Genomic DNA, 14,584 nt, shown 5'->3' on the forward strand with positions numbered 1-14,584 from the left:
AGAGGGTTTTTTTTTTTCCATACAAATTATAGGATTGTTTGTTCTAGGTCTGTGAAAAATGCTGTTGGTATTTTGATAGAAACAGCATTAAATCTGTAGATTGCTTTAGGTGGTATTATCATTTAAAAAAATACTTTTCCTCCCAGTCCATTAACACAGAATGTCTTTCCATTTCTTTGTGTTGTCTTCAATTTCTTCCATCAGCGTTTTGTAGTTTCCAGAGTACAGGTCTTTTGCCTCTTGGGTTAAGTTTATTCTTGGGTATTTTATTATTTTTGGTGCAGTGGTAAATGGGATGGTTTTCTTTATTTCTCTTTCGGCTGCTTCATTATTGATGTGTAGAAATGCAAGGAATGCAAATTTCTATATACTGATTCCTGCAACTTTACTAAATTCATTTATCAGTTCTAGTAGTTTTTTGGTGGAGTTTTTAGGGTTTTCTATATAGAGTATCATGTCATCTGCAAATAGTGAAAGTTTTATTTCTTCCTTAACAATTTGGAAGCCTTTTCTTGTCTAATTATTGTGGCTAGGACTTCCAGTACTATGTTGAATTAGGGTGGTGAGAGTGGACATCCTTGTCTTGTTCCTTATCTTAGAGGAAAAGCTGTCAGTTTTTCCCCACTGAATATGGTGTTTGCTATGAGTTTTTCATAAACGGCCTTTATCATATTGAAGCATGTTCCCTCTAAACCTACTTTGTTGAATGTTTTTATCATGAGTGGATGTTGTCCTTTGTCAAATGCTTTTTCTGCATCTGTTGAGATGATTATATGGTTTTTATCCATCTCATTGATGTGATCTAGCACGTTGATTGACTTGCAAATATTGAAACATCCTTGCAACCCAAGAATAAGTCCCATTTTATTGTGGTGAACGATTTTTTTTAATGTATTGCTGGATTTGATTTATTGGTATTTGTTGAGGATTTTTGTGTCTAAATTCATCAGAGATATTGGCCTGTAATTCTCTCTCTCTCTCTCTTTTTCTTTTGTGATGTCTTTATGTGGTTTTGGTATTAGGGTAATGCTAGCCTCACAGAATGAATTTGGAAGCTTTCGTTCCTCTTCCATTTTTTTTTGTAATAGTTTGAGAAGAGTAGGTATTAACTCTTCTTTAAATGTTTGGTAGAATTCACCTGTAAAGCCATCTGGTCCAGGACTTTTGTTTATTAAGAGTTTTTTGATTACTGAATCAATTTCATTGCTGGTAATCGATCTGGTCAAATTTACTATTCTTCCTGATTCAATTTTGGTAGGTTATATATTTCTAGGAATTTACCCATTTCTTCTACTTTGTCCAGGTTGTTGGCTTATGAGTTTTCATAATATTCTCAGAATTGTTTGTATTTCTGTAGTGTTGGTTGTTATTTCTTCTCTTTTATTAGTGATTTTGTTCAAGTTCTGTCTGTTTTTTTATGATTCTGGCTAACAATTTTGTTGATCTTCTTAAAGAACCAGCTCCTGGTTGTATTGATCTTTTCCATTATTTTTCTAGTTCTTATGTCATTTATTTCTGCTCTATTCTTTATTATTTCCTTCCTTCTGCTTGTTTTGGGTTTTCTTTGTCATTTTTCTAGCTTCTTTAGGTATAAGGTTAGATTGTTTATTTGAGATTTTTCTTGTTTCTTGAAGTAGGCCTGTGTTGCTATAAACTTACCTCTTAGAACTGCTTTTGTTGCATCTCCAAGATTTTTGACCATTGTATTTTCATTTTCACTTGTTTCCATGTAATTTTTGATTCCTTGTTTGATTTCTTGGTTGACTCATTAATTGTTTAGTAGCATGTAATTAATCTCCATGTATTCGTGGTTTTTCCAGTTTTTTTCTTATGGTTGATTTCTGGTTTCATAGCATGTGGTCACAAATGATGCATGCTATGACTTTGATCTTTTTGAATTTGTTCAAACTTGTTCTGTGCCTAATATATGATCTATTCTGGAGAATTTTTCATGTGAAGTTGAAAAAATATGTGTTTTGCTATTTTAGGATAGAATGTTCTGAATGTATGTCTTAAGTCTATCTGATCCAGTGTATCATTCAGAGCCACTGTTTCCTTGCTGATTTTCTGTTAGGATGATTTGTCCATTGACATAAGAAAGGTGTTAAAGTCCTCTACTATTATTGTGTTACTATCAGTTAGTTATTTTATGTTTATTATTAACTCTTATGTATTTGGGTGCTCCCATGTTGGCTGCATAAATATTTACCATTGTTATATCTTTTTGTTTGATTGTTCTGTTTATTATTATATAGTGTACTTCTTTGTCTCTTGTTACCATCCTTGTTTTAAAGTCTATTTTGTCTGATATAAATATTTCTACCCTGGCTTTCCTTTTAAGTCCATTCACATAATAAATGTTTCTCCATCTCCTCACTTTCAATCTCCAGGTGTCTTTCGCTCTGAAACACGTCCCTTGTAGGCAGCATATGGCCTTTTTTTTTTATCCACTTTGCCACCCCATGTCTTTTGATTGGAACCTTTAATTCATTTACATTCAAGGTAATTTTTAGGAAGAGAAAGAGTGTGAGAAGGGGGAGGGGCAGAGGGAGAAGGAGAAAGATAACCTGAAGCAGGCTCCATGCTCAGTGCAGAGCCCCATTGGGGCTCAATCCCAAGATCATGACCTGAGCCAAAAATCAAGAGTTGGATGTTTAACTGAGCCAATCAGGCACCCCCAAAGTAATTATTGATAGATATATATTTGTTGCCATTTTATTACTTGTTCTGTGGTTGTTGTTTTAGTTTTTCTCTGTTCCTTCTCTTGCTTTCTTTCATGGTTTGCTGGCTTTCTTTAATGATACTTGGATTCCTTTATTTTTATTCTTTGCATATCTACTACTGGTTTTTTATTTGTGGTTACCATTAGGTTTGTATATAACATCTTTGTGTTATAGCAGTCTATATGAAGTTGATGGTCGCTTAAGTTTGAACCCATTCTTTACTCCTCTCCCTTCTTGGAGAGCCTCCTTGGGAGCATGGCTAGGCCTTCTCCCTTTCCCATGGCATTCAGAAAGTCTTAAAAACTAAAATTTAAGGTCACTGGATTAAAGCCAGCTTCCCTGCACTGATTATTTCTTTGAGGTCCCTCTTTCACTAGATTTTGGCCTATGGGAAGTCTTTATTTTCTTTTCAGATAATTGATACATTTAGGAATTTAAAAAATATTTACTGTGTCCATCATTTTTATTTTGTTTAAACAGGAGTATTATTCAAGGAATCTTATTACCCCAACACTACCAAAACAGATATTGCTTATTATTTTCTATGAATTACTTTATTTAAGCCTCACAAACTTGTCAAAAGAGATTAAGTCTTAAAGTTACATAGCCTAGTAGGTAAGTTTTGACTTTTTTGTTCATGAATGAGTAATAATTGGTCCATGGGAAAAAAAATTATTGAAACCAACTCTACTTTTTTTTTAATTTTTTTATTGTTATGTTAATCACCATATATTACATCATTAGTTTTTGGTGCAGTGTTCCATGATTCATTGTTTGTGCATAACACCCAGTGCTCCATGCAGAACGTGCCCTCCTCAATACCCATCACCAGGCTAACCCATCCCCCTCCCCCCCTCCCCTCTAGAACCCTCAGTTTGTTTTTCAGAGTCCATCATCTCTCATGGTTCGTCTCCCCCTCTGACATACTCCCCTTTTCTTCCTCTCCTGTTATCTTCTTCTTTTTCTTTTTTCTTAAAATATGTTGCATTATTTGTTTCAGAAGTACAGATCTGTGATTCAACAGTCTTGCACAATTCACAGCGCTCACCGTAGCACATACCCTCCCCAATGTCTATCACCCAGCCACCCCATCCCTCCCACCCCCAACCACTCCAGTAACACTCAGTTTGTTTCCTGAGATTAAGAATTCCTCATATCAGTGAGGTCATGTGATACATGTCTTTCTCTGATTGACTTATTTCACTCAGTATAACACCCTCCAGTTCCATCCATGTCGTTGCAAATGGCAAGATCTCATTCCTTTTGATGGCTGCATAATATTCCCTTGTGTATATATACCACATCTTCTTTATCCATTCATCTGTCGATGGGCATCTTGGCTCTTTCCACAGTTTGGCTATTGTGGACATTGCTGCTATAAACATTGGGGTACATGTACCCCTTCGGGTCCCTACATTTGTATCTTTGTGGTAAATACCCAGTAGTGCAATTGCTGGATCGAACGGTAGCTCTAATTTCAACTGTTTGAGGAACCTCCATACTGTTTTCCAGAGTGGTTGCACCAGCTTGCATTCCCACCAACAGTGTAGGAGGTCTACTTTTTTTTTTTAAGATTTAATTATTTATTTATTTGACAGAGAGATAGAGCACAAGTAGGCAGAGTGGCAGGCAGAGGGAGAGGGAGAAGCAGGCTCTCCGCTGAGCAGGGAGCCCGACATGGGGCTCAATCCCTGGATGCTGGGATCATGATCTGAGCCGAAGGCAGACGCTTAACTGACTGAGTCACCCAGGCAATGTCATGTTTTACATTCCAAGAAGAGCTTTATCTCCATGGTAAGGATTCCAATAAGAGAACAACTGCATAAACTTGAAACCCAAAGGGTTTCACTCTTCACAACAAGGAAAATTACCCCTAATGATCCTGACCGCCAAATTAACAAAGGGTAACTGAGAATTATAAGTCAGCCCTTCTTTATGAATTTTCAAGCCAAATTTAAACTTCCTGTTTAGTGAAAATAGCCTCAAGCCAAGAATTTAAAATTATTCTAAGATAAGTTGCCCCCAAGAACTAGACCAAAGTAAAATCAAATCCCCTTTGAATCCTCTTAATCTTTTTTTTTTAAGATTTCATTTATTTTTGCGAGAGAGAGAGCAGGAGCTGAGGGGGTGGGGCAGAGTCCCTATGCGGACTCAATCCCAGGACCCTGGGATCACGACCTGAGCTGAAGGTAGCTGCCTGAGCCACCCAGGCGCCTCTGAACCCTCCTAATATTGTCCAATAGGTTTCAAAGATTAATCTTGCAAATAATTTGTGCTGATATTATTTCAAAATCTCAACACACAGTCCAAAACTTTATACACTGAAAATATCAGGTAGGGGATGTATGTATCATATAATGTATGTATGTATCATATAAATGTATCATATAAATGTATGTATCATATAAATACATGGTGGGGTTAAAAATGTGAGAAATTGAGCAGGAGTATGCAAAAAACCAAGAAAATTTTAGAAAGAACAAAAAATAAGTATGGGTCAAAAATACATAATAACTGAAATTAATGCATCAGAATACTGTTTTAAGAGCCGATTAGATACAGCAGGAAAGAGAATAAGGGAACTTGAAGACAGAACTGAAGATCTCACACAGAATGTGGCTCAAAAAGACAAAGATCTAGAAAATATAAAAGATTAAGAGACAGCTGAATGAGAAGCTGCAACATAGAATTAGTGTTCTAGGAAGATGAGTAAGAGAGTTTAGCAGGGAAAACAATAAAAAAAAATCATAGATCTACAAACCAATAGGAGTTCTATAGAAACCTAACTTGTGATAGATCTGGCAAAAATGTATGGAAGAAGAGTAAAGATTTAAGAGTTGTTTTTTTTTAATATTAGAAAATTTAACTTTGGCCTCGAGAAGGATTTCATAAACAAGATACAGAACACAATAATGTATCTATGATATGGTATAACTGATCATTTTCACTTTATTATATTCAGGAGAATCTGTACTTCAAAGATAGCACTTAGAATTTGAAAGAAAATGAAAAACAGGCGGATGTATTTGTAAAACTCAGCTATCAAAGACTGGTATTAAGAACATTTCAAGAAGTTCTATAAATCAATAAGGAAAAATCAGAACACATAATAGAAAAAAAAAGGGCAAAAATACAGCACCAGTAACTTCAAAAGGGAGCAGGGGAAAGTCCAATATAGCCTGTGAAAAATTACCGAGACATCTTTATTTGCTGAAAGTTCTAAAGTGCAATGTCAGATGATTTGTCCCAAGCTAGTGGAGACTTCAAGGGACCCATGCAGAATATTGATCACTTGCACTCTGGCATTTAAGGGACTTTGAGAAAGATTCACCACTTATTTGTGGTGAACGCGAAAGGTGAGAGCCTATGTTTGCCACTTCCTCTGCCTGAAGAGCCCATCTGCCAGGGGGTAACACCCACATGTCCAGAGGGAACTGGAACAAGGTTCATTCATGTTGTTTCAGCTGCAGGTTCCTCAAGAGGGAAGAGAAAATAAAATATTAGTACTTCTATTATTTAAGATGTTTTATTATATTGCATCTAAGTGCTGATTTCTTTTTTATTTATGCTGCTTGGCATCTGCTGTGATTCCTGAATCTGAGATGCCATAGCTTTGTTCAATGCTGCAAAATTGTCAGCTGTTGCCTCTTTCTTCGCTTCTCAGAACTCTCTAGAAGATTAGACCTTCTCATTTTCTCTATCCCTTCTATCACATATTGTCCATCTTTGTGCTTCTATTTGGATAATTACTTCAGATTAATATTCTAGTTCCCTAATTCTCTCCTTATCTGTATCTAATCTGATATTTAATCTGTCCATTGAGTGTTTCATTCTTTTTTTTTTTTCAAGTTCATATCGCTTCTTTTGAAATCTGCCTGGCCTTATATTGTAGTCTCTCTTTCCTTATGTTTTCAGTTACTTTTTTTTTATTTCTTTGAGCATTGAAGCATGTTTCTGCGAAATTTTTTGTAATTATTTTATTCTTTGTGCAATATGGGTACATGTTAGATGGAATTTTTTTAGCTGTGAATTCATACTTGGTTAAATCATTGGGTATTCTGAGAAATGTGATTTGATGATGTACTTCCTAAAGAATATATATTTTGGTTTATGACAGGTACCTCAGGATATTACTAATACAGAACTACTTTAAGTTAATCTCTCAGTTTAGGGATCCCCTGCATCATGCAGTTAAAGGAATTGAACTTCCAACTCTAATGTGGACTAAGCTTTAGTTATAAGTTTTGAAGAATTTTTTGTACCTATAGCTAAGCCTGAGACAATTTGTCATCTTTCTTTGTTTATGGATAATATACCTTTGTGTGTTCCAATTCCAACTCTCCACCTTGGCTCATCTTATCTCCCCCCAAAATTATAACCTGAAACTTAAAGCTTCTGGCTCAAGAAAATGCCTACAGGACAGCAAGGATTTCAGTGCTAGGTGATAGCACTATAGTCTGTGTGTCTGTTTCCTGTTCACCTTGGGCATTGCTGGGTTTTTTATTTTCTTAGAAGTTCTGCTATGTATTTAAAATATCCATCATACTTTAATATTTTTGTAAAAGAAGTATTTTTAGGTAATTTAATAAATTCTGTTGCCAAAAGTGGAGCTTCCAGGAAATTTTTTAATGTAAATATTACCTTCCAATTTACCAGTTTGAAAATAAGATATTCAGAACTGATTGCAAGTAATCTGTATAATCATCTAGAAGACCTTTTTAGAAAGGAGAATATAGGTAGATCCTTATAATCCACTCTTCTCTTATGTGTGTTCCCTGTATAGTTGCCTGTGTGTTTTTAATCACCTAGGAATTAAGGAGTCTTTACTATTTGTAATCTACCCAGGATGTGTGTGTCAGCAGGCTGCGTTATTTTAATTACCTTGTACCATAGAAACACTTCCACCATGAATGCTTAACTTATTTTTCAGGATGCATATGAAAATTTTGAGTAAGCCTATCTAGATATTTCTAAAGCAAACCAGAAGACCTTGGCACAAACCTGATTTTAAGAAAGGAAAGCCGTGACTATGATTTCAGTCCATAGCCAGTTTCTTCTTACATTGACCATTTTCTTGAATACATAGGAGAAATGTTCAGTATTGTCTCTCAGTATAACATTCAGACCTTAAAATGTAAAAGACATAGGGGTGCTTGGGTATCTCAGTCGGTTAAGCATCTACCTTCAACCCAGGTCCTGATCTCAGGGTCCTGGGATCCAGCCCCATGTTGGGCTCCCTGCTCAGCAGGGGAGTCTGCTGCTCCCTCTGCCCTCTGCTCCCCACCCCCAGCGTGTGTGCTCTGTCTCTTTCTCTCTTTTAAATAAGTAAATCTTTAAAAAAAATTTTTTTTAAATGTGAAAGACGTACAAGTATGAATTACAGGTAAAAAGAGACTATTTCTTGTTGTTAGTCATTGCCATATTGAAATGTAGCAAAACCCCATATTTCATCAGTTTCTAAGATGCATACATTTTTACATTTTAATGTCTGAAATTGGGATGCATCTTGCACTTGATGGTGTATAAAATTGAATTGCAAATATTTTTATTTCCTAGTGGTGTATAAAATACAAAAAAGATGCATCTCATAATTGCACTTTGTATTTGATGAAATATAGTATTTTTATTTTTTTAAGTCTGACTGGCAAAAATCCTTGCCTATTTATTATTCTGAAGAAGTTACTATTCCCAGAGATATTTTTTTCCTGAACAAAAAGTTACTGGAATGATTTGGTATTTTATTTGTAAGTGAGCCATAAAGGCAAATTAAATCCAAAAGTGTGTCCGTGCTCAGATATATTAAGTATCTAATATTTCCCATACATTATGCTGTCATAGGGTTTGTTTAAATCAAAGACAAAGATAATATATCTCTGAAAGTTGAAAGATCATAAATGATGTTTTGAAGATGTATTTTCTCTGACAAATTCAGTAACTTAGACATACTAACTCAACATATTTTAAGATTGTGGTTAAAATAGAACTATCCATCTGACACATACACTGTTTAGGAGGAGTCAAATTACAAGTCTGTGTTAACCTTGAGGTAGTACATGCTTAAAAATGATATTCAAAGAAAAGTGTGTGAGCAGTAAGGTAGAAAGCAGCATATTTATGGGGAAGAAATTTTGATGATCTTTTATTATCGACATCAACAAACATAAATTTAGCCCAAATTATGTGTAAATATAGCTCTCTGCTCTTCATGCTGAAAAAAAAAATTTAACATTTGGTTCTGTGTTACATTCCAGAAAAATACAGGCTAGCAGTTGAGAAGATAGTATATGAGAGGTGATAAAAATTACTAATTTGGAAGTGTTTACAGATTTTCTTGTCCTACTGCCTGCCAAAGACCTCCTGTATTTTACAGCCCTTATCTGTCTACTCCCACAATGTCTCAAAAATATGAGGATAGTGTATCTCTACCAGGCTGGCTCCTGCACATATCTTAACTTTTGTAAAAATAAAACGAAAAGGAGGAAAGTCACTCAAATCACATGTAGAACCTAATGATTATAAGCAAAACGCTCTTTAAACCACCGCCCAGATCGAGAAACCAAACAAACCTACCAGCCTTCCCAACCCTTCCATGTGCCTTGTTCCAATTATCTTCTCTCCCCCTGGATTTAAGGACCAAACAGATTCCTGTAGTAATCATTTCCTTGCATTTTATTCTGGTTTCATCACATGAATGTTCATAAAACTTGTGCCCATTTTTATGTGTGTTAACATGTCTTTTAATTTACAGGTTACCCGGCAGTTCTTTAGAGAGATGCTCATGGTCTAGATTTTGCTGATTGCTTTCTCATGATTCAGTTCACGTTCTTCTGACAGAAAAAGTTTTCTTTTGGAAATTCTCATGATAATCCAGTTTTTAGGTTTTTGGGGTTTTTTTTTTACCCCATAAGTCATTTGCTCTTTATGTCTAAGTGCACAAGGAATTTTTGCTTTGTCTTTTAAAGCCCAATAATTTTACGGAAATATGTCTTGATGTTTGTTCTGAGTTGCTATTCTTAGGTATGTGGTGTGCTTTTGTCAATCTAAAATTGTCAAGAGGCAGGAATTAAGCAAAAGCATTTATTTGGGAACAAAGAATTGCCTTTTGAGGTACACAGATTTGGGCAGCAATCCAAATAGTGTCTCACTAGGGAGCAAAAGTCAGGGATTTTTAAAGACAAAAAGAGAATGCCTATATAAGTTGTTTATAAAGAATTTTGGTTGATGATGGGGACAGAACACTAATCTTGCCTAAACATAATTAGTTGCTAAGGCTATCACTAAGCAAAAGTCTCTTCCGGTAACAAGTTACAGGTGTTCTTGCAGAGTCCTTGATCTGTGGTTTGGCCCAATTTAAAAGTTCATGGTTCTATATGTGAGGTCATGTGTGAGGCTTACTTCCTCAAAGACCTCCCGGCTCCATTTTAAAACATCTCGATACATGTGACTTCATTTTATTTCATGTTTCACACTCTCCCTCAAATAAATAAATCTTTAAAAAAAAACAAATATATGTAGAGGGAACTCCAAAATTTAATATTTGTGAAGAGCCTGCTACACACTGAACACCAGCATATATTTATACTAGCAAAATTCTGAAGTGAACTGTTACCACAACATTCAAGCTCAAGCCTTGTGAATTTTGAGCCAGTTATCTGTTCATTACACTTGGTTGTATGCTTCCTCCAATGGATTGAGAGCAATGATGAACATATATCAGAAACTATGAGCTAGGCACCATACCCTGTGCTTTACAAGCTATATTACATTCAATCCTCACAAGTTTATGAGATTGCCACTATTCTTATCTATAGTTAGGGAAACAAAGACTTAGGGTGAATACTTTCCCAAGCTCACATTGCTGTTAAGTGACATAAACACTGATTAGAACTTATGTGTAACTTGTGTAACTGCCTTCAAACCCAGATTCTTAATCACCACGCTGTGTTATTAAATGTGATAAATGGGATCCAAATCTTCATCTGTTAGCTATTAACCCTCAAATTTGGGTTGACTCTGTTTATGTTTCCACATTCAAAACCAGGGTTTTTTTGTTTTTGTTTTTTAGGGTTTTTTTTTTTTTTTGCCAAAATTCCACTTGTTTGAAGATTACTTCTGAACAGAATGGGATTATTTTATTCTTTCGGCAAAGACATCCAAGGGGCCATATGTTCTTGTTAGAGTCTCCTGCTATGAAACAGAGCAATAGGAAGAGCCAGGGGACAGAAACCTACATGAAATCAATCTTTGATAACTTTAGGATGAACCCTCTACGGTGGAGTTTGTCAATGTAAAGGTCTTAAATAATAGAACTCAGGTTCTGATTTCGAACTACAGAATATCTCAACGTAGGGCCTAGAAGTTATTTGAATTTAGTGATAATTTAATAACATTTTATTCCAGAATTAGAGCCTTGTTTCCTCTTTCACTAACCTGAAAATCTATAATTCCTGTAATCCTGAAAATATTTTAATCTCTTGTACCGCTATCCCAAATTTCTAACTACCTATCTGTAATTAACCTCAGTCCATTTTTAAGACTGAAGTGAGGAACAGTTCTTTTTTTTTCTTTTTTTTTTAAAGCCTTAAATTTGATACTGTGTTCTCCCAGCTTAAAAGTCATTTAAAATGAAAGTCTAAGGATGTTTACAAAAATAGGACATAGATAAAGCAGTATAAGCCAGTTATTATTTTTTAAAAGGTAACAGTTTGGGGAAGAGTAGGGAAAAAAAGACAACCCTATCTTTGTAAAAGTGAATTTTTTCTTGGTCTAGAAGCCAGCACAGCTGTCTCACATAGGAACAGGGAAAGCTGCAGGGGCTTAGATCAAACGGCGGTCAGAAGCAGTACTCCCTGCTAAATGTGATTGCATCTGAGCTCATAAACAAGAAGACGCTGAACCTGGATGTCACAGACTTGATTAATTTTCAAGTAGGGCAGATACAAACAGGGAAGACTGATGCTCTGATTTTCCTAATTAACTCAGATGATTCATAGTGGTTTAATAGCCGGGATCTCTACTCTTCCATTACGCAGATGGGCAGGAGCTTGGTTTTTGAGAAATGATCTGACAATTAAGATGCACAGGCAGGGCCCTAAGAAACCTGATTTTCAAAGGGCTCTGCTTCTAATGCTGGGGTTTTTACTTAAATGAATCCTCACCCTGTTCCAGCTCCATACAAAAGAAATAGGTAGATCGAAATGTTCACACTCTAGCTTGGCAAAGGCACAAACGGAAATAATGCTAGTTAACAATTTCCACGTAAAGATTAATTTAACTGACAATTATCAGTGACGTGAATGAACATTATTGGAATCTGGGGAACATATTATTAGCCTTCATTTACCCATACCTTTTCTAATAGACATAAAGGATTAAACTGTTTCTGAAAAAAAGTGGCAGAATCTGAATATCAGGTACTATGTTTTTTTACTGCTTTAGTAGACCAGTGTATGTTCTTTCTGCCGGTCTCTCAAATTCTAGCTTTTGCTTACAGGAACATGTTTTAAGCCAACATATCAGTCTTTGGGGAGTTCAGCATGCAAAGATCCCTTTTTGTACCTGCAGAACCAACACATTTGTTGAGAATAGAAAGGGCCAGGCTTTGACATTTTCCAGCTTGTTATCTATTTAATTTTCCATCTGCTGCTTTTGCCACTGCCTTCCAAAGGAACATCTGCTGCACATCTGAGAGAAGGAAGGGAAGATTGGATCCCTGCCACCTGGGTCTGCAGTCCTAAACCTGGGGATTCAGATTAAGGGAAGGGAAGAAGACTGACACATGGTCCAGAAAATGAAATGAGGACAAACTGTCTGTTAAGAACAAACCTTTATTTCCATTTATCGCAGAGCCCACACTACCAGGCAAGCTGGACAACAGTGTCTGCCATCAACTAGAACTAAGGCAGGGGAGGGAGCTGGTGCCTGAGAGGGGAGGGGGGAGGCAAGAGCAGTTTCCAGCGCTCAGACGCGCCCTCTGGTGCCTGAATTTGCACTCACCACACCTGCTGCTCACATACCCGTTAAGCATTTATGGGGCAGCTGGACTTTGTTCTGGGCATTCTGGAGGCAGAGATGATTGTAAGATGTATTTCCTACTTGGAAAGAGCTGGCCTAGGATGAGGAAGATGGGCAAGTCGACAGCAGATTACAATATACAATCATAAATTCTGCACACTGGGAGTACAGAGAAGGGAAAGGAAAAGGGTGTGCCTAATCCCATGAAGCAAAATGGTGGCTCAAGGAAAGGAGAGGCTCTACAGAGATGGTGCCATGAGCGGAGTCTGGAAGGATAAACAGGAACATTAGAAAACAAGCTTTTTTCTCCTTATGATCAAGAGTTAGCACATAACAGCCAATCTTCGTATTGACTCAAAAAACTGAATATCCCCAAACCTTAAACCCACACACCACCCCTCTCAGTGTCCAGGCATCAGCAGTTCTGTCCAATGTACTAGCTGGTTGTGCCATCTCTTAGTATTATCTGAAGAATCACTGGTAAGGATAGCAAAGTCTTATCAGACTGGGAGGGAAATCTCAGTTTAAGAACCACTTTTTAATTTGCTGCCATGGAGTGGCCAATTGTCGGGTTTTAACTGTCCTTAAATATTGAACTTTGGCATCACCCAAATCTTGATATGTAAGACCAGAGTAGCCACCCAATTACATTTTTAGACTTAGGAGTTTCTCTGCAATCAAGTATTGAGTGAGTATCTGGTGTGGGCACCATGAGGCACACAGAAGTATAAGGCATGACCTTTGAGTCTAGAAAACTAAAATCTAATTGCGATGATAAGCAATTAGTTCTATAGTTCTGACATGACAAATACTTAATATTTAACTGAGAAAAGAGTGAGGCTAACTAACGTGTTAATGCATTGCTCGGTGAATGTATGCTTTCTTCCCTTTCCAGGCCCTCTACAAATGGGTATAAAACTTTATCATTTGCTTTAGTCACAGTGTATACTGAGATGCAAATGTAATTGGCATAATCTCTGACTACACCAATATGTTGTCTGGCATTTTAATAAATTTTGTCTTATTTTTAAATTTTTTTAAATAAATTGTTTTTAAAAAATATGCTTTCACAAAATGCAAGTGACTGGGGAAAAAATCAAGCACACCTTTTTTTCTGTCATACATTTTCTTTTCAAAAGAAAGATTTCCTCAACTTAAAAACACATTGAGGAATAATTTTTTGAAGTTTTTATTGCTATTCACTAGCAAGCTATTTGATAAAATTAAATATTTGGTGTATTTTTACCTTGAATTAACTCACAGAAATCCTTAGGTTATTATAAGCATGTAATGTTTCAGTTTATGGTTAGCTTCTTAGGTGGAGCTTAAAGGCATTAAAATTTTTAAGTTTTAAATCACATCATTAGGTATGGTGGATAAGAGAATTCCCTGTATTCACCTACAAGAATTGACTTAAAGAGAAACTGATGATTGAAACATTTCATGATTTCAAAATAAGAACAAAAGGAGGATTTCTATGGCATTAGGTGACTGGGCCACCAGAAGAAAAATTCCAAAGTAATTTCTGTCAGGAGGCCACAATCCATTATGTCCTAATTTAGAGCTGATAGAAGCACAGAATATTTTTGAGTTGGAATGTATGCCTGGGTTATCGTCTGATTTGTAAATGAGAAAACTGAGACCCAGAAAGATTAAATAATTATGTCTTGGTTTTCTGGGTTTACAACTGTGACCTGAAACTCCCCAGCACATCATAACTTCAGGCATTATCTTGTCACTGTTACTCCTTTTGGTTTTATATTTTTACCCATGAAAAAAATCACGTAGGGACAGAGCTGGATCAGTCTTTCTTAATGGAACTTGTATTTGTCATTCCCACTCAATAC

The 14,584-nt window shown here is 36.1% G+C and overlaps 1 protein-coding gene across 1 annotated transcript in view; it reads left to right on the forward strand.

Annotated features, from left to right (window-relative positions):
* Positions 1-14,584, forward strand: part of NECAB1 (N-terminal EF-hand calcium binding protein 1) — a 189,368-nt gene that overhangs the window by 127,540 nt on the left and 47,244 nt on the right. The window lies entirely within an intron of this gene.

Source organism: Zalophus californianus, chromosome 4 (genome assembly GCF_009762305.2).
Source record: "Zalophus californianus isolate mZalCal1 chromosome 4, mZalCal1.pri.v2, whole genome shotgun sequence".
NCBI lineage: Eukaryota > Metazoa > Chordata > Mammalia > Carnivora > Otariidae > Zalophus > Zalophus californianus.